Source organism: Artibeus jamaicensis, unplaced genomic scaffold (assembly GCF_021234435.1).
Source record: "Artibeus jamaicensis isolate MK-2021 breed Jamaican fruit bat unplaced genomic scaffold, CSHL_Jam_final contig_3152, whole genome shotgun sequence".
Taxonomy (NCBI): Eukaryota; Metazoa; Chordata; class Mammalia; order Chiroptera; family Phyllostomidae; genus Artibeus; species Artibeus jamaicensis.
The window spans coordinates 5,181,421-5,200,219 of record NW_026521729.1 but is presented as its reverse complement, the minus strand read 5'-3'; positions in this window follow the sequence as shown (position 1 = coordinate 5,200,219).

Below are 18,799 nucleotides of genomic sequence, written 5' to 3'. Positions count from 1 at the left end.
GTAACTGCTTATGACAGTTAACAAAGCTTTATATTTGCCCCAAACATGTGCTGATCTATCCATTATGCCAAGGTTCACTCTCACGCTAATTGTACATTTTCTTCTCTAATGCATTTTTGCTGTTATCTCATAGGCTAATGAAAGCCAGGAAATCAATAAATATAAATTATACATGCAAAGAGAGACTGCTGCGAACATAAAGTTTCTAATTAATTGCACTTGATTAATTTATATCCTTTAATTATCTTGCTAAGCCACAAACAACATAAATATCTCTGCAATCTGGTTATTGCTATGTCAGTCATAAAGAAGCAGACACCGTAAATCTATGGAATCTAGCAAACTGCATTGCCAGAAAACAGAGAATGGCGTAACCCATAAATATCATCGGATTTGCTCGGGACACCGATGATGAATAATTTCCCTGTGACAAATTAGCACTAAATACGTTGTACAGTTATTTGACAAAGGTTACAGTGATGTTATAGGCTTAAATGGTGCAGACGGAGTAAGCAAAATGTGGATTTCACCGCTAGGCTTATAAAAATCTTCCCAGGCGGAGGAGGAGTGGTTACAGGTAAAGCCTTACAGGTAAGATTCACTGTCACTTTGCAAATGAAAGTGCTTTCTGCTGGCCCAGTCAAAAGACAAATCATTACTTATTTGATTTCTCAGTTTCCCTCTGATAAACTGGACCGACCAAAAATAATCCCACCTCTTTTGCAAAAGCAAAAAATATATATAAAACACACACATTTGAAGTAGGAATTTAAACCCAGGAACTTGACCCCAAGTTGGAAAAAGGGCTGAATGTTGTCTGCGCCATTGTCTTAAGAGATGCAACTTTTCCATGGAAAGTGGTTTCTTTTTGTCCATCCTCCCTCCCTTTTAATTTTATCTGACTCTGCTAAGCCAGCCATCTGTCACTGAGCTGAAATCTAATCCCCTCTGTCCACCCAGCTTGCTCTTTGTCCCAGGCCACCGCATATTACCAAGCATCTATATCTACAACTTTCATAAATGCATAAAAAGAAACTGTATCTGTCCTCAGCTCCACTCAGACAAAGGCCATCTGTCAGCCACCACGGCCATTCTCTAAAACAGAAAACCATCCAGAGGGATTTGCCCTTTACCAAGTAAGCCCACTTAACCCTTCCAATAAGATTAACTGTTACTTGTTTCCATTAAATAAAAATGACCATGCTAATATACATTTAATAGTTCTCTTAACAGTTGTGGAAAGATCAGCTCTCATGTGGATATCTTTTGCAGATAAAACATACGTGCGTATAAATACTGGAATTATGACGGCAATAAGATAACCTATCAGGCAGAAGGATGTTTTCACTTCCCCCCTCCAGTCTGGGGCTATGAAAGAGAAGCCAACATAAAATATAGGAGCCAGAAAGCCCCGCAGCCCTCCCCCCACCCGGCCTCCGCCTTCCGTTTTACAGTAAATAGCACTTCCAGCTACAGCCTGTGGCTGGGTGGACGCGGTTATTAAGATTCCGAGGCCACTCTCTGACTTCTGCCCCTTTCCTCCTGCACGTTCCCGCAGACAGGGGCAGGGCTCCGGTGCTCCGCGGCTCTGGGTCTCCCGAGGCAGCGAGCTGGACAAATATCCCCACGCGGAGGGTCACGTCAGGATGGGAAATGTGTGGGTGGAGGGAGGAAGCTGCCATTAAGGGACGCTCATGTCGAACTACAGCGACATTTGGGGACTTCGGTCTCCTCTTGTCGTCCTAAAGATGACATCCTAAAGTCTTTTGGCTTAGCCTTTCGGAAGTGAGATGGGTACTGCATGTGTGTCGATGGAAAAGCCCAGGCAAGATTTCTCAGGCGTTTATTTATTCTCTACTTGTTTACGGACAGATCACTTCAGAAAACTGTGTTGTTAGGGTTGCATCCCCTGGGCGGGAAGGCCAGGCCGTTTCTGTCCACAGAGCGGCTGGGGTGCAGTCTGTGTATTTTGACATAAATTCAGCGGATCGCCAGATCCTGCAGCTGTCGGTCACAGTGGCCTCACGTGCCCAGAAAGCCCCGTGGGGGTTGCCACGTGGGGGTTTGCTGGGCCCAAGGCACCAGACCGATGACTGGGGTTGGGGGGGGCGGCGCAGGGGTGAGGCGGTGGGCAGGTGGCGGGGCGGAGACAGGACTCCACCTGCCGCGTCTGGCATTCCGCAACTGCGTGTTTGCGGTGGGTCAAGACACATTTGTGTCTGGAAGGTGGTGGTGGGTGGACAGGGGTGGGAAACTACCTGGCAGATGAAATGCCTTTATTTTTTCCTTCCCTGCAAGTTTCTAGGTTTTCTCCCTTAAAACAGTTGATGTGGTAGGGTGGTGAGCACTTAGTGTCGCAGGAAAATCCAATCAAAAGATTCCTCGATCCAAACATACACGCCTGGCACTGGGCGATCTGTCTGCCCTCCTGCCCTCCTTCCCTCCAGCCGTGGCCAGCCCTCTCCGTGGCGGGGTGGCCTTCCCCAAATGCTCCCCCGACTGCTGTGACAACTCGCTCTTAGCCCGACTGAGACACCTCTCTGCAGGGCCCCCACCCCAGCACCCAGGAGTCCAGCTAAGCCGCCTGGTGGCATCTGGGCAGGAGGGGGCGGAGTCCCGCGCTATGTCCCATGCCCACGTCTTGGTCTCTGAGGAGACAGGTAAATCTCTGGATGCTGCGACCAGACTGGTGAGGAAGAACCGCTCCTGCTGCAACCTGCCTGCCTCCCGGTTTCGGGGAGGTAATGAAAAAGCCGTGGGGAGGAAGGCAGGCCCGTGTCAAGCACGGCTCTGCATGTCTCCCTGGCTGATGGCTGGAAAAATACCAGTGCGTCCAGCAGGGAGGAAGTCTGCCTCTGCCACCGAAGTTCCCTCCACGTGTCATTTTCGATTTAATGCACCCAGGTAGCAAGCCGCCTCACTAGGTTTGACTGCAATTACCTTATCTTTCCTATTTTTAGTGACAGGGCCAGATTATTTTAAGTGCATTTTATAGAAAACCCTTCTTTACTGAAGTATAAAGACTGTAATAAAGACAATACAATGTTTTGAAACTGTTTTAAATCCTTCACTCAGCGTTGCTTCTACAGATCTAACGTGTAGGGGTTCTAATCTTACTGCTACTAATTAGAGCTTTAGTGTAATTGTGCCAACAGGGTGCTTGGCATAATAATTACTATTGAGGGGTTCTGGGGGCGCAGTAACATGCCTACATAATGCAGACACGTCTGTATTACAGTGCAGTCACCTTTGTATGTTGACTCAAGTTGGATTTTAACCAAGTAAGGGGTTATTTTGCCTTTAAAATAAAGCTTAAAAGGCATATATACATATGTATGATTTAGGTATCCATTTTTCCTCTCTGAGTCTTTTGAATATTAATTAGCAGGAACCCCAGAGGACAATGGTCACAGGTTTTGTGTCAGTCACCTCACCGTGCGGGGCAATGAGCCCTGTGGGCAGGACGGCCCAGGCCCGTGCGGCTGGGCGTCCAACCGGGTGCAGGGGTGCATGGCGCCCAGGGGACCCCAACATGAGGGATTTTCCTAGGGGAGCCCTGCCTCATGAGGAGCATGAGGGAGCACATGGGGGTTCGGGAGTCCACCAGGAGCTGAGTCCGTGCGGCCTCTCTGTCTGTGGACAGGAGGAATCTTGAAAAACATAGTCTTGGTCATGCTTCCGTCTTGAAAATAAATGTCAGCCTAGACTGGGGACATCTACTCCTATTTCTATGTCGATGTGTCCCCCCCCACACTAAGTAGTGCTGGTTATCGTGACCTGAGTTCTGACTGTGCACTGGACAGGGGATGTCTGTAAAGACCCGCAGAGGTGTCACCTGGGGGAGGTGGGAGCTGTGTGGGCGTTGGCGTGTGGGGCGGTGGCGGGCGAGAGCGCATGTGCCCTCCCTTTTCCGCTTAGGACACAGCCTGGCACGGGGCAGGTGGCCTCAGGGGCTGTACGGGATGCATCAGGCCACAGTCAAGCACACTGGCTGGTGTTGCTTTTAGTGGTGCCCAAGCCAGACCAGCTCTAGGGGATACTCTGTGCTCGGCGTGGGAATTTCTTGCCGCTGCGCTCCCAGGCCCAGGAAGGCCTGGAGACTCAATGGACTGGAGCTGGTGCGTCCTTACGCACAAACACAGGCATGCTGGTTTTCTTCTTTTTGTTTTTTGTGGGTTTTTCCCCCGTGTGAAAGAGTTCCTTTCTACAAAACTGATTTCACAGAGCACTAAGTCACCTGAGAGGGTGTCACCAGCCATTCAAAGTGCACCACGGAGGTCTTGCGGACGCAATGAATGCATTGGTGAGGCAGTGTGGAGCAGCCCGGGGCCTGGACGATCGCTCCAGTTAGCTCCCTCAGCCTTGTTTTTACCGCCCCTTAGTGCCTCGTTTTTAAAGTGACAGGAAACCGATTTCTGATTACAAACCAATGGGTGAGGATGTCAGGGCTGGACAGTGAATTCAGCTGCAAATCCAAGCAGTCTCCCCCCCCCCACCACCACCACGGTGATGCTGGGAAATTAGGGCCTCGCACGTGGAGGCCGTGGCTGTAGGCAGCGCAGATGGAAACGCATTTGTTAAGGGTGCGCTTTCCCCGCCATCTCTAGGGCCGGGCCCCGGGCAGCCTCACAGGGTGGCCCAGTGCTCCTCCCTGTCCCTGGGGAGTAGGGTGGGTCTTCCCTGTGCACGGAGGGGGACAGGGTAAGTTCTTTTTACTGGGGAGACTACGGCTCCTCCCCAGTCTGATGGACGAGCAGGATGCCCATGCCCCCCACTCTACCCCCCCCACACCCCCGGACGACATAGCGCCCTCACTTCCCTGTGTAAACCCAAACTGAGGATGCTCCTGTCATGCGAGATACCTTTTGATGAGGCCTCTTTTTTCTTTAAGCTTTTAAGATAATCTCAGAGAAATCATCAAGCTATAAAAAGGAATCAATAAAAACAGAAAAGGTTCCCATCACCCCGAAAAAAATCCATAACTTTTGCATTTTAATAGAGATGCTGCGGCACCAGCCTGTCATTTTCCTTCTGATGTGCTCCTTTGATTTCCCCCGTCTCTCGCGGCGCTCTTGACTTTCTTGAGAAAGGGATTATTGAATTGTGTGTCTCCCTCAGATGTACTTGATCACTCAAGTATCTGTACTTAAGAATGTTAGAGTCTGTTCAGCTGTGGCCTCTTTGGGGCTCATCGGGGCTTGGCGTCTTAATATTAATTGGGTTTTGTGCAGGAATCTCAAGTCCTACGTTGAGTGGCTTTCAAGAGAGAAGATTATGCCCAAAGGCGGATGCAAAGACAAACATATTTAGCACAACAATTATGATAATTGCAGAAACATTCTGTCGTGAAATAAGCAAATCTGATTAAGGGCCCCTCCACAGGATCGAATATTAATCTGAAGCCTTCGGTCTAACCTGGTTCCGACGTAAGAGGCTTCTTACGGTTTGATGTATCCACAGATTTGTAGATGCTGAACCTGCAGAGGCAGCTGAGCCCAGGGTAGTAAAAGGGTGTTGGCTGAATGTAATCCACTTACATTTAAAATAGACACAGAGAGGATCGTAAACCTGAAATCAAAATGAAAGCACACCGTGCCAAATCGGACGGTTTGCGTGATTCCCACTGCATGGTGATCAGAAACAGACTGTCGAAAGGAATTATTAATGCTCCTTTCTGTTTAAAAAAAATGAGATCAATATCTTTATGGGAAATCGCCACAGTAAATGTACAGTCACTGAAACTTCCCAGGCCTTCTTGATATGCACGAAACTGCTTAATAATAGCAGGAGTCATAATATTCTTGCTGAACTAGAGAGTTAATTTTATTTGTAATTTTCAGCTGCTTTCAACTTAATTGCACAATTTCCTCAATTATTAAAGTTCATTCTTATACTTAAGTTCATTAGCCATAGTCAAATGGGTAAATTACTTTGCAATTTCAATATCTGTTGGACAAAGCTGCATTAAGAGATTCATTCTCCAAACACAGTTTCCCAGTGTTTCCTACAAGATCCATCCTGGCCATTGTAACCGTCCAAATTAGAGGCCAGGAACTGAATTTTTTTGGCCCGTTTTTATGAATGTCTCTTAAGTGTTAAGGATTTGAGCCATAGAGTGGGCTTTTTTGTTTGTTTACTTTGGAGGGACGGAGCCGGGCAGGGTGGCAGTAGCCGGGACAGAGTCAGAGCCCTGCCTTACACATATGAAGAAGTGCACACACATGACAGGGTGATTTCTCAGCCTATGCACTTTGCCTGAACTTGGGATAGTGGAGTATGCATGTCGCAAGCCTGCAAAAACTCAAGTCGGGCCTCCGGACGAGCAGTAAATCATGTTTTCAATGGGCTTCTATGCTATAAGCCTTGTTGCTATAGAGAGTATGATTCTGTACATTTACCCTACATATGTAATATATGTCTATCGTGATCTTCCCAGAGAGGGACACATGCCGTGGTGCAAAATGTGGGCGCTCGAGAGGCACAGGGGGCCCCTCACTCTCTCCATTTCTCTCTTTCACACACACACCACGAAACTATTTAATGCACGTGTGTGTTGACTATATTTAAATACAGACACGTGCCCTTGCACCCAAACTGCTGTTTTCTATTTGTTTTGCCCCCCACAGTTATGAAGCACCTTTGCCCCCCATTATCTCCTGTGATTAATGAACAGGCACTGGCTTCCGGCTCTCGAAGGACAGCTCAGCCCAGCGTCCTCCAGGGAAGGTGCCTGCTGACAGTTGTCGGCACCGCCACGTGAGAACATGCACCGCCCCAACCTGCTTGGTCCCCGGCGGTCTCTGGGGCACACGGGCTCGCTCCGAGACGTCTGGGTGCAGAGAGGTCCGACCTGGAGGACGAGAAGGGCTGCCGGCCTGGCTTATCTCCCCAGTAATTAGGCTTGTGTTTCTGCTTTATTAACTCGGATCCAACAATGCCCTGCCCTCTGTCACCAGGGGCACGAACAGATGAGAGTCACTCTGATTTGGAAACCCTACAAATTGCATGACAAAGTGAGAGGAAGTGCAGTTAAGGCAAATTGTGTACAGATAAGGCAGTCATTTACGTAGCGGTTTTTCAAATGTTGGGAGAGAAGTCTTGGATTTTCCATGTGAAGCTGCAGAAACTAACTGCTCAAGGAAACAAGCCGGACTTTTCCGATGGGTTTGTTAAACCTCGCTGATAGGTGAATTCTTGGAGGACATTAGGAATAATTGATTGTGTATGTTTTCTCCTAAGTCCTGTGTTTCACTGCCTTCCTCTGAGAAGCATTTTTTTTTTCCTATGAAGAGACCATGTGAATTCAGGTGTTTATTTTCCCAGGAGCATTTTTCGACAGGTCTCCGTCTTCACCATCTGCAGGGAAGATTTGCTTTCATGTTTTTTCAACTCGTGTCCTGCCTTCCCAGGAAAAACATTTATTCACCTCTTGTAAGATTAAAATTACCCAAGGAAAGAAAATGAAATTGAATGATGTGGTTGGTGGGGGGGATACATGGGGGGGTAGAGCTGCCCAGTGAAGCTGATTCCCATCCGTCTGCTGGGGAACCAGAATAGTTTGTTTCACAATATGATTTAACAAGGAGCATTCGCTCTGGATCTGCTGGGGGTTGAGAAGGCTGGTAAGATGTGATTACCTCGCTGCAGAAATATCGGGGCGGCTGGGAGGTAATTTGAAAGGAGGTTAAAAATGAAGCGACACCTAGCTTCTCGCACATGTGTCAAAACAATCACATCTTTTTCTTCTTCTCTCCTTTGCTTTTCTTTCCCTCTCACTTTGATGACATTTGCTCATATTGGAGGCGGAGACATTCTTCGTAGCAAACTGTAATCCTTGACTAATTTTAAATGTAATGTGGCTCTGTTTGCAAGACAGCTCTAAACGGGGTCCCAAATCAGCTCCTGGGTATTGGGGATGGAATCTTCAATGTTTACAGTATTTGGTAAGCCTTAACTCTTGCCATTAGTCCCAGAACTAAAGTCTCATTTCATGATGTTAACAATATTCATGGTATAAACAGCATATGTGACATAATAAATAACATTTGGTTAGAAAAAAATGTCTTTGAACTTTAGTTTAAAAATGGAAACAGGTGATAAAAACAGCATCAAATGTTAAAAACCATATGTTAGTAAATGAATGTACCTCATCATATTATTTAATCACCTTATGTATAATTACTGTTTGAAATGATTAAGTTTCAAAGTCTGGGAATATTCTGTACTTTGAAAGGGCGTTCTTCAGCACCAGAAAGAGATGTCCACATAGCCAGAGTTCTTGATTTATGAAATAAAACAGTAAAATGGGTTAGGAAAAATGAAACATTATCTCTGTGTATATACACAGAAAAAAAAAAGGCAGTTGGGTCACTTGCTGAAAACTCTTTAAAAGGCCTAAAACCAGATTTCAAAACCTGGTCTTTTTCCTAAAGGATATTTGGGGCATTAGACCAGTTTGGGACGTTTAATCAACATTTAAGAAAGAGAAGCCCCAAGTTCCTCCACATTCAACAGACGGCTTGTATGCTCACTCCGCAGCGCTGCGCCACACCGTCGGCTCTGAGCAATAAAATGCTTGGCAAGCCCAAAAAGCTATGTTCCCCCACCCACACTTGGGGCAAAACCTTCTCAACGTGGCAGCCCCCCCCCCCAGCTTTATCAGTCAATTATGAATCAACTCTGCAGTGACTAATACCCACAACCCCCCCCACCATCTCCTCCTAGTCGGCCATACTGACCGTGTTTATGCTGATGCAAGGGAATGACAATTAGTTACATTTGTCCAATCTGGGTCCACCTAATCCCCACTGTTTTTAGTCACGTTAAATCCACTACCCCAAACAAGGCTGTGTATGTCTTGTAGGAGATGTGCACACAGCCTTGCCTTGTTTACTTGGTGAAGACGGGTTTTATGGCAACATTAAATACATACTGAGCCCCAACTAATGGGGACGCTCGGCGTGGTGGGGCGATTGCCCCAGCCATTCCCATCGCCCTTAATCCACTATTGTTTAACTTTGTCGCGGGAAGCCAAGGCTTGCTGGCTGTGCCCTCCAGACTGTAGCCGTGGGTCCCCAGCTCATCCAAACTTCCTCCACGACGACACGTTTGCGATCACTGAGAGAGAGTGTTGCCGGCACTCCTGTCCTGCACCCAGCAGGACACCCCCTCCGCCCACCCCCAGCACCCAGACTTTCTCCCTGCTCACTTTCATGCTGTCTGTCTGACTCTGGTCAAAGTACCACCCCCCCTTGTTTATTTAGAAAGAAAAATCTTAGATGATCTGTTTACTTACATTTCTCAGCACTTCTTTGTCTTCCAAACCATTCTAGCTCTGAATATGGAAGTTTTACGCATTATTTGATTGGAAATTTCAGATCTTTGGTAGTTGACATGAGCAACTAGGATAAGTGTGCTTGTAAACCCCCAATTTCACCCGAAAAAAAAGACTATATACGGCATATGTTAATATCTACAGCCTGAAAACACAGCCAGTAAGAGTCTCGCAGGGTAAAGGAAATCACTGCTTAATTCCACAAATACTTGTTTCGGTCCCGAACGGCGGTAGAAACTTTGAGTCTGTCTCCCGGCTCCAGCGGGCTGGCCACATGCGGGTCCATAACGCGCGGCACAGCGCCATCTGCCGGCCGGCCAGGCCTCTGCAGCCCCGGCCCTGAGATCACCCGAGCGGGTGGCCTGCGTCCCCAGGGGCTTCTTGTTGCCGAGGAGTCCTGGCCCCGGCCGGGAAGGAAAGAGAGCGGGAGACTGACTTGGAGAGAAAAAAAACAGTGCTAGAGAAAGAGTTTCTGAAGACCTATTTAACATGAAAAGGGAGGAAGATTAATACCTCTGGAACAGCCAGCCCCCTGACATCTTGCCAAGGGCACAGGTTTTCAGCATTTAAGGTGAAGTTGAGTTTATTTGCATCAGAAGCAAAGAGCTGTTTTTTTCCCCGTCCTTTCTGTCTATAAAACATTGTACCCTAACCACATTGTCTTCACACTCGGCTTGGTGCTGCTTTTCGGAGGAAGCGTGCACGGGTGTCCGGGGTAATTCATTTCCGGGCTGTGTGGCTGTGCATGTTGTGTGTGTGTTGGGGGGGTGCAGGGGGATTGGGAAGTGCTTTTAGAGACACTGGGGCTCTGTCTGGCCACCGATTCCAGGCATCGGCGCAGGGACAGCCCCTCTCCAGGGCAGGATGGGAGGGCTGTGGAAATGCAATCCGCACACCTCTGCGTGGTTCCGCCCTGCCTTGAATGGGAGCCAGGAAACCCATCTTTGATGAATTGCAAAAGACCCGAGCTAAATGGACCAAAGAGGTGATCATTATTCTCGAGAGAGGAACCTCATGGCAACACAGGAGGAAGCGTTATCTGTGATTATTTTTAAGGCTGTGTTGGAACGTTCTTTTCGCACCCGCTCCAGCCACCAGCCTTCTGCTAACTTCGATTTTCCTCCTGCACCACTGGTTTCCAGCATCTTCGTTCCTGTGCCCTCTCTTGCACCACACCCTCCCACCCTCCTGCCCCCGTACGCACGCAGGTGATGGGGGTGGGGGCGATCTCCACTTCAGGTAGGGGGCCCATGGCTGGCTCCCACTGAAGCATGGTTTGGTGGGGAGTCCCGGGTCCCCAGCACATGGTGGGGGCAAGGAGTGATGGCGAGCTGTAATTGCACTGTGTACAGAAATGACTAGAGATGACCTTCTTCGCCCAGCTCTGCCTGGGGTGTTGGATACAACAATGCCCACAAGTCACACAGTTAGGGGTTCAGAGCTACCTGGGCCCTCAAGAGGTCTGGTCTCAGGCCATGCAGGGGCCTGTGGGGTCTGGGGAGACTGCTCTTTCCTCGGAACTGCTTCCCGCCCTGACCAGGGGTTTCGAACCAGTGTCCCTCGAGATGCCGTGACGTCCTTTTGCAGACTGACAATTCGCTGGTGTTTTGGGGGGTATTTCTCACTCTCTTTCTCTTTCCCTCTCCCCTCTGAGCATACACAGTCTTTTGCAGAAACAAAATCAGATGTATTCATTGCAGAATTCAAATGTAATGTCTAAAGGATTTTAGAGCCTGGGGTTGCCAGATAAAATACAGGATACCTAGCCGAATTTGAATTTCAGAAAAACAACGAATAGGTTTTTTTAGCATAAGAATATGCCTCGTATTGCACGGGATATACTTATACTAAAAAATAACCACCGTTCATCTGATATTCCAATTTAACTAGATGCCAATGTTTGTTGTTGTTTTTACTGCATCCGGCGACCCGTTAGAGATTCTTTAGACCAAAACTAAGATCAGCAGAGGCGAAGTGATGTGCGTTGCTGCAGAGGCAGGACCAGAGCCAGAAATCCAGTCTGGGTCCTCACACTCAACCCCGCTACCATGCTCCCCCCAGGACAGCCGAGGGGGGCCGAGGTGCCGAGCGGCTCGGGCAGCGAAGCCAGTTCCTGCCAGAATCGAGCACTCAGGGCGCACCGTGAAGGAAAATGCTGCTCGCTTGGAAAGGCTGCTCATTGATCATTTGCAACGTTTCCTGCCCGAGCAAACCTTTTCTTGTCGGGGAGCCCAGCGCTTTCTTTTTTCCAAGACCGTGGTTCACGATGGCTTCCAGGATTTTGTTCTACCAAGTGACTTCAGACACAGACGTACCCACTCAGGTACCAGCCGACAGCGCACCCATCGTTCCCATCTCGGTATTAAAGCAATAGTCCTAAGGCCTTGTGTGCACAGGCACTGTTTATCTGGATGGAAAGACTAAACAGATCATCTGAAAACATTCTCGTATTTATCATGGGCTTACATTAGTTATGCATCTTGAGACTGTTCCCCAGATTCATGGCAAGACTTCTTTCTCCTGGAAAATCTCAGGGTCCCCCTGGGAGGGCTTCTTCTTGGGGCTCAGCTGGAAGAAGCGAGCTCAGCCACGCCCCTAATGGCACCTGAGCTTCACGTCCCTTATTTTTAAACTGAGGGCTTAGCTCCTGATAATCCCTCAGGCCCATTCTGATGCTAGAGTACTAGGTTCCTACAGATCAGTGGGCCATCTACTCTGGTAACAGTATTTGTTTGTTAAGCTCCAATCGGAAGAAGCAGCAGAATGACATCTAAGTCTCCAGTAAGTACCCCGCTGAGCCCAGGATGGTGCTGAAGCCAGTGGCAGTCCCCTAAGCAATCTGGTCACCAAAACCAAATGGCAAAAGCTCGCACCAAGGAAAGAAAGAAAAAGGGGTCCGTGACACTGGTTGTAATGCAAAGAAAGGTCAGCTTCGGCGGCAAGCCTGAGATGAAACACTGTTAACTGCAAGTGGCAGAAGGGGCTCCAGGTGAGACGGGGCTGTGCCCACATACTGTCCCCCCCACAAGGCTCCAGTCCCCTGAGGAGCTGCTGCTTCCAGAGGGCTCTCATGGTGCCTCAGAAGTACCAAGTAGCATTCTGAAGGATCCGGACTTCCTACAACTGGTCCAAATGCCCCAGCCTCCCCGTGGAGCCCCAGGGGCATCTCTCGTGCCGGCTGTGATTGGCGAGGAAAGCCCAAAGTAAGCGAGAAGAAAAGAAAAAAAGAGGCTCTGGTAAAGGATGGCCGAGCCCTGTCTGTCTGGGAAACCCTCATTTCAAGCGTGCTGTTCTCATTTCCTGTAGAATGGACACGAGGAGGAAACCAGGTGGGTGGGGACAGAAGAGTGAGGTGCTCCCTCCGCCCCTCCCTCCTCCATTCCTCCCGTCGTTCCTTTATCCTCTGACTCATTTGTAACCTTAAAGCTGCTCCCGAGTAGAGTCCATGCAGCAGGCGCGTGTGGGTGGGCCTGGCACCCAGACACTGGGCGGCCGAAGGACCTGCTCCCGCACTGAGGAGCCCCGCCTTCCTTCACAGCCAGGGCAGGGCTGTGGCTCCCAGAGGTGGGTGGGTAGGTTATTTTGAAACTACAAAACCCTCCAGTACATTGTTCATTTCTTGGCCAGGGCCAGCGAGAGGGCCTTGCCCTGAAGCGCTGTGTGGATGATGTCCCCGGAACTACTTCCCTCTCGCTCGTCCCCGCTTGACCTCTCGAGTGCGGGCTGTGGTTTGCAGGCTCCTTTTGGGGGGTGAGGATGTGCTCTCCAGACTCCACTAGCCACGTCTGGACATAAGCAGGACGTGTGTTGGGGCCCAGCCAGGACCTGCTGGGAAAGAGGTTAACTGCTCAACAGCAAAGAGTTGGTTCCACCTGGAGAAGAAAGGAAGGACGTCCCCCTGGATGAGCACCCAGGACAGTGTCATTCCCTGAGGATTAGAAAGCAGCCACCTTTGCTGCTAGTAATGACCATCAGCTTCGAGGGCTTGTGGTGTGCAAAGCATTCTGCATCCGACCTTCCTGGAAAGGTGTGGTTATCTCCATTTTAGGAATGAGTAACTAAAGCCAAGAGGGGTTTAGTAACGTGTACACCATCACTGCTATTAACTAGCAGAGAGAGGACTCTTGGAGACCAAGTTCATGGACTTGGAGTCCATGTTGGCGATGACTCGTGATAGCAACGGATAACCCTGACGCCCACCCTGTCCATCTGGGCTCTGCTTCATGCCAGTCAACCGACCGGCCCCCACAGCGGCCTGGGGGCGCAGGGACTACGGTGCGGCTTAGCCCATTTTTTGGATGAGGAACGTGAAGCACGGAGATTCAGTGAGGAGTTGGCAACTCCAGCCAGGGGTTTATACATACGTGTGTGCGTGCGCGTGTGTGTGTGTGTGTGTGTGTGTGAGAGAGAGAGAGATCTCCCCTCTGGATCGGCGCAGGTTGTTGGTACCCCTTCTAGCCAATTTTACAGGAAAGCTTCACTTACACTGCAAAAGACAAAATAAAATGGAAAAACAACAATGACCAACATATGACAACCCCTAACCTTCCTCTCCTGACCCCGGCAGAGAATCCGTCCTACCTGCCCCCGGCCCCTGCAGAGGTTCTGTCCTCCTCCCCATGTGAAAGTAAGGCTGGGGGCCAAGGAGCGTTCGGAGGGGGCCTGGGGTTGCCCAGGGCCGCAGACGATGGGCAGTCTGTTCTTTACATAACTGCACAATCTCTCTAGCAAACACACACATGCACACAGTTACACTCTCCTCCCTACATCTAAAAATTCCGTTTCTGGAACGTTCCCTTGATCCCTGAGTTCTGCCTAGCACTGTAGCTCCGGCCGGAGAAGCTGGGGACTGTCCGGCTCCCTGAGGTGGGGTCTGGGCTCCCTGCTCCCAGGAGGACCCAGTGGCTCGCCAGCCCCCTTGCCGCCCGGTGGGAGAGCAGCCCTGGGAAGCGGCCACTGTGTCTCCCTCAGTGAATCTGTTCTGATTAATGTAAACACTGTGAAATGTTCCACCTGCAGGTACTGTAATTAAGGTGCATTGGAACCACAATCAGCCCGGTGACGGGCAGGGGGAAAATTACTGACCTCCCACGGATTTTTAAAGTCAGCACATTTACTATTGTGCAAATCACCGAGTCATTAGCAGAGGGTTCTAAACATTTTTTAAATGAAAGCAGTCTCCTTGCCTTACAGCTGTTTGTCTGTTACCCTCCCCATCTCCTCACTCACCGACTTAAGGTGACATGCCCTGCACCCCACTGGGGCATCCGCAGACTGGGGGGCACCAGTCTTGCTGGGAGGTGAAAGTTCTCCATCCCAGGTCCAGAGGCGCAAGTGGTTTGTCTGCCAAAGACTGCTGATCTGCAGGAGACCCTGGGCCACTGCAGCCACCACGCACCTCTCTCTGGTGTTCGCGGAGGCGCCAGGCGACAGTTCTCGTGCCTCACTGGGCTCCCATCTAGCTTGAGAGCTGACACTTGGATGAAATTAATCTCCGCGGACGCCCGCGGGGGAGACTGATAGCTGTAAGCAGGGCTCCTGCTCCCTGTCCCCTACCCCCCCCCCCAGGCAGCTGTCAGCTGCCAGCCTGGGACACGCAGGCCCCTGCCCTCGCCTGGCCTCCCAGAGACAGTGCCTTCGGTAGCTCCCAGACACGCCTCTCTGCCAGGGAGCAGGGGCGCTGCCGTGATGCGTCCGAGAAGCAGAGGCGGCCTGACATCCGTCCCCAGTTATTCAACGAGAGCTTCCCACCCCTGACGACGAGAGGCTCTGCTCTCCTTGTGGGCGGGAGGCGGGCGGGAGGCGGGCGGGGTGGGGGCGAACCGCGAGGCCCCGGGAGCCGTCCTACCTGGGTTCTGCTTCTTGCTCGTCGCTCCGTCACTGAGCCTCTTTGTGCCTCAGTTTCCTCATCTGTGATGTGGGCGCAGCCACGGTGCGTGTCACTTAAGATTGTTGTGAAAAACGAAAGGGACCCTCCAGGACATGCCTGGGCAGGACACAGCATCTTCCAAATCAGGCGAGGGTACAATTTTCCTGGAAAAATAGTCTAGGCTCTGAGGACTGTATGGTCTCTGTTACAATGACTTAACTGCTATTGTAGCCTGGAAGCAGCCACAAGCCACATGTAACTGAGTGTGGTTGTGTTCTGATAAAACTTTATTTATAAGAACAGGCAGTGGGCCAGACATGGTTCTTAGGTTGTAGTTTGCTGGTCATCATTCAACTAAAAATGAATAAATGTCAGCAGCTATTATCACACATAGCAATGCCTGTTGGTCAGCTCTCATACGCCAATGCTTGCTGGTGAATTAAGAAGACACGGTCCGTCTCAAGAATTACGTTCCGCACTAGCGGAGGAGAGGCGCCAATTCACAGTCGCTGACTGGGTCCAAGAAGGATGATGCAGAAATGAAAAGCCATTACATAGAACCTGGAGCGGTATTAGCACCGAATGTTTTGTTTTCATTTTGTAAAACTCTATTCCCACCGCGTGAAAACAAATCAGTAATATTGGCCTTTTACTTCAGAATGCTGTCACCTCTGGGGACTACAGTTTTTTCCAGCCGGAGGAATGAAACATGTGTGAACATCATTGCATCGGGCGCTACTGGGGCCCCGGCTGCTCTCAGGACAGTCGGCAGAGTGCGCGGCTGGTTTCAACTCACAGTCCGCCTGCCCGAGTCCACCTTCAGGCAGCCAACGCAGCCAGCTTGACGGCTTTCCGAACGGACCGCTCAGCTCATTTAACCAGGAACCAGAGGGTGGAGATGGGTGCCGGAGGCCTTCGGGGAGAAACAAATGGAGCAGAACAGCTCCCTCTTCGTGGTGGCACTCCAAAGACATGGTTTAAAACACGTTGGGTTTAAGGGCAATGACAAAGGGTGTTTGTCGCACGTACATCCAACCTGGTTTTCCAGGTTGGTTATACCCAGATCGGAAGGCAGTTGCTTAACACAGTGGCTCCCAATCCGAAAGGGGCCCTGCCTGAGCGACGGGCCATGCTGCTGTGTTCTACCACCTCGACCATGAACTTGCTCACTCCTTCACGAATTCTGCAAGTATTGTTGAGAAGACACCGCATTCATGGCCTGGAGCTGGGCACTAGGAGATTTGAAAATGAGAAAGTCGTGGAACTTAAGCTTCTACAAGATACTTAGATGCAGTGTCATGGGTGTGGCTGGTAGCCTTTGCGTCCCTGTTCGGGCGCCAGATGTGGCGGACCCTGGCCAGCAGAGTCCACCCATTGTGGCTGATGGAGAGAATGAATGCACAGGCGATGACAATCCCGTGGATAAAAAGGGAACAGGCATGACCACTCTCTCAAGGGGACAGTGCCTGTGGTGCCCCGGCCACTCCCTCAAGAGGGGAGCGCCCCGACACTTGCCTACACAGGCTTTTATTGTTTTCCTGGGGTCTTACGTCAGAGAAAGATTTATTATCTATTACATAGAATATTAATGTCTACATTTTAGGTACAATTAAGAAAATGAAAATAACATGCAGAGGGGAATGACGATGAGCTCATTAGCTCTGTCCTTGGGAGAATTCGTACAGGCTTTGGAAATTACTTTGAAGATAGACAATACGCATTTGTTGTTTTAGACCAGGGTGATGGAGTTTTAGCGAGAGCAAGCTATAACAATCTGTATGCATTTTCTAGGCCTGATTCCCGTGGGAAAACTCAGTTTGAAGGTCTGGCTCCCGCCCACCACTTTGCTTCCGTAGGTTTCCCATACAGAGCAGAGTCACATTTGCCAGGCCAAGACAAACCGGTCCCCTACAGACGGGGAAGGTAATATCACTGATTGGAAGGGGGTCTGATGGGGGACCTGTGTGCCAGCTCCTGCCCGCGGAAGACGCTGGTCCCAATCTCGTTTTCACGGGGGTGAGACTCCCTTTCTACCAAAGGACAACGTTAGACTGGAAAGACAGAGCCCGTGTCACCTGGCAGCCCTCTCTGGGATGGTGGCATGGACTCACTGGCACGTAGACCCCGCATGAGACCCGCCTGCTCCTGCCACGTCCCCTACATCTCAGGGACTGCTCCTGTTCCGAAAGCTGGGGGCACTGGGGGGGGCAGGTCCTTCCTGCCACACCTGTGAGTTTCTTTGTCTGAAGTTTTTCACCTTAAGTGGTTTGCTTCCCGTCACTTTCCCCAACTAGCACAATCTTAAGGTCCAGCCACTCCCCACTCCTCTGTCCCCTAAGTCCCAGAGCAGCACGTAACCTGACTCACAAACCCAGTGCGGGTTTCACGCACCCTCAACACTCCTTCCCTTCCGATGCCTGACTCTGCCCCTGAGCTGAGGGTCACGTGTTCACTCCGGGAAATTCAACAGATACGCCCGACGCCTGGGGTGTGCAGAGCTTGGGACGCCGGAGTTCTAAGCCCCTGCCCAAACTTGGCCACGGCTTTTATTTTCAAAGGCAATCACAAGATGAATATCAAAGAATTTACAGAATCCACATCGGGAAACCTGTCAGAAAATTGTTGGGAAAATAAAGTGAATCAATAGAATGTCAAGAGACCCAAATGGAAAAAAAATATTGAATATTCATTTTATGTTTCACCAGGGGTAGGGATTTACCAGGACCAAGGCAGCTGGTGGGATTTTCGGCTTTCCTTGGCATGGTTCAAATAATTTTTGTACTGTGCATTGGATTAGTATTCAATTAACTCCTTTAAAATTATAATGTGCAACTTCAACAAACTTGTTAACGAGCCTACAGCACAATTAGAGCAGTTAATAGCCACCAGGTACAACAAATGAATGCTGTATCCCTGTAAACAGAGAACGTCGCAAACAAATTTAGGGACTGTGGCTCCTATTTGCATAGTCCCTCCACTCTCAGAACCATGGACACCTGGAAACACCAGAGAAGCATTCTGGAAGGATCCTTTTCTCCCATATGTATTTGTTAAAAGATTGTATTTATTTTTAAGAGAGAGGGGAAGGGAAAAGAAAGAGAGGGAGAGAAACATCCATGTGTGGTTGCCTCTCGGGTGCCTCCTACCAGGTTGTAGCGCCCCAGGCCTGTGCCCTGACTGGGAACTGAACCAGTGACCCCCTGGTTCACAGGGCGGCACTCAACCCACTGAGCTACACCAGCCAGGGCCGGTTGCCGACACGTTTTAAACCTAATCCCCCACAATTGCTCTTACACAGGCTACCTGGAGATTTACAAAAACAACACACAATAATCTACCAGGGGCGTCCAACCCGCAGCCCATGTACGGCCCAACACAAAATCCTAAATTTACGTAAAATGTTTTCTTGCTCATCGGTTTTTGTTAGTGTTTGTGCATTTAATGTGTGGCCCAAGACGACTCTTCTTCCAGTGTGTCCTGGAGAAACCCAAAGGTTGGCCCCCCCTAATTACTGTATCGGACATCATTATTAGACTGCAAGAGTCCACCGCAAGCCTTCACACATCCAGACCCCCCCTAAAGACACAGAGGGGGCA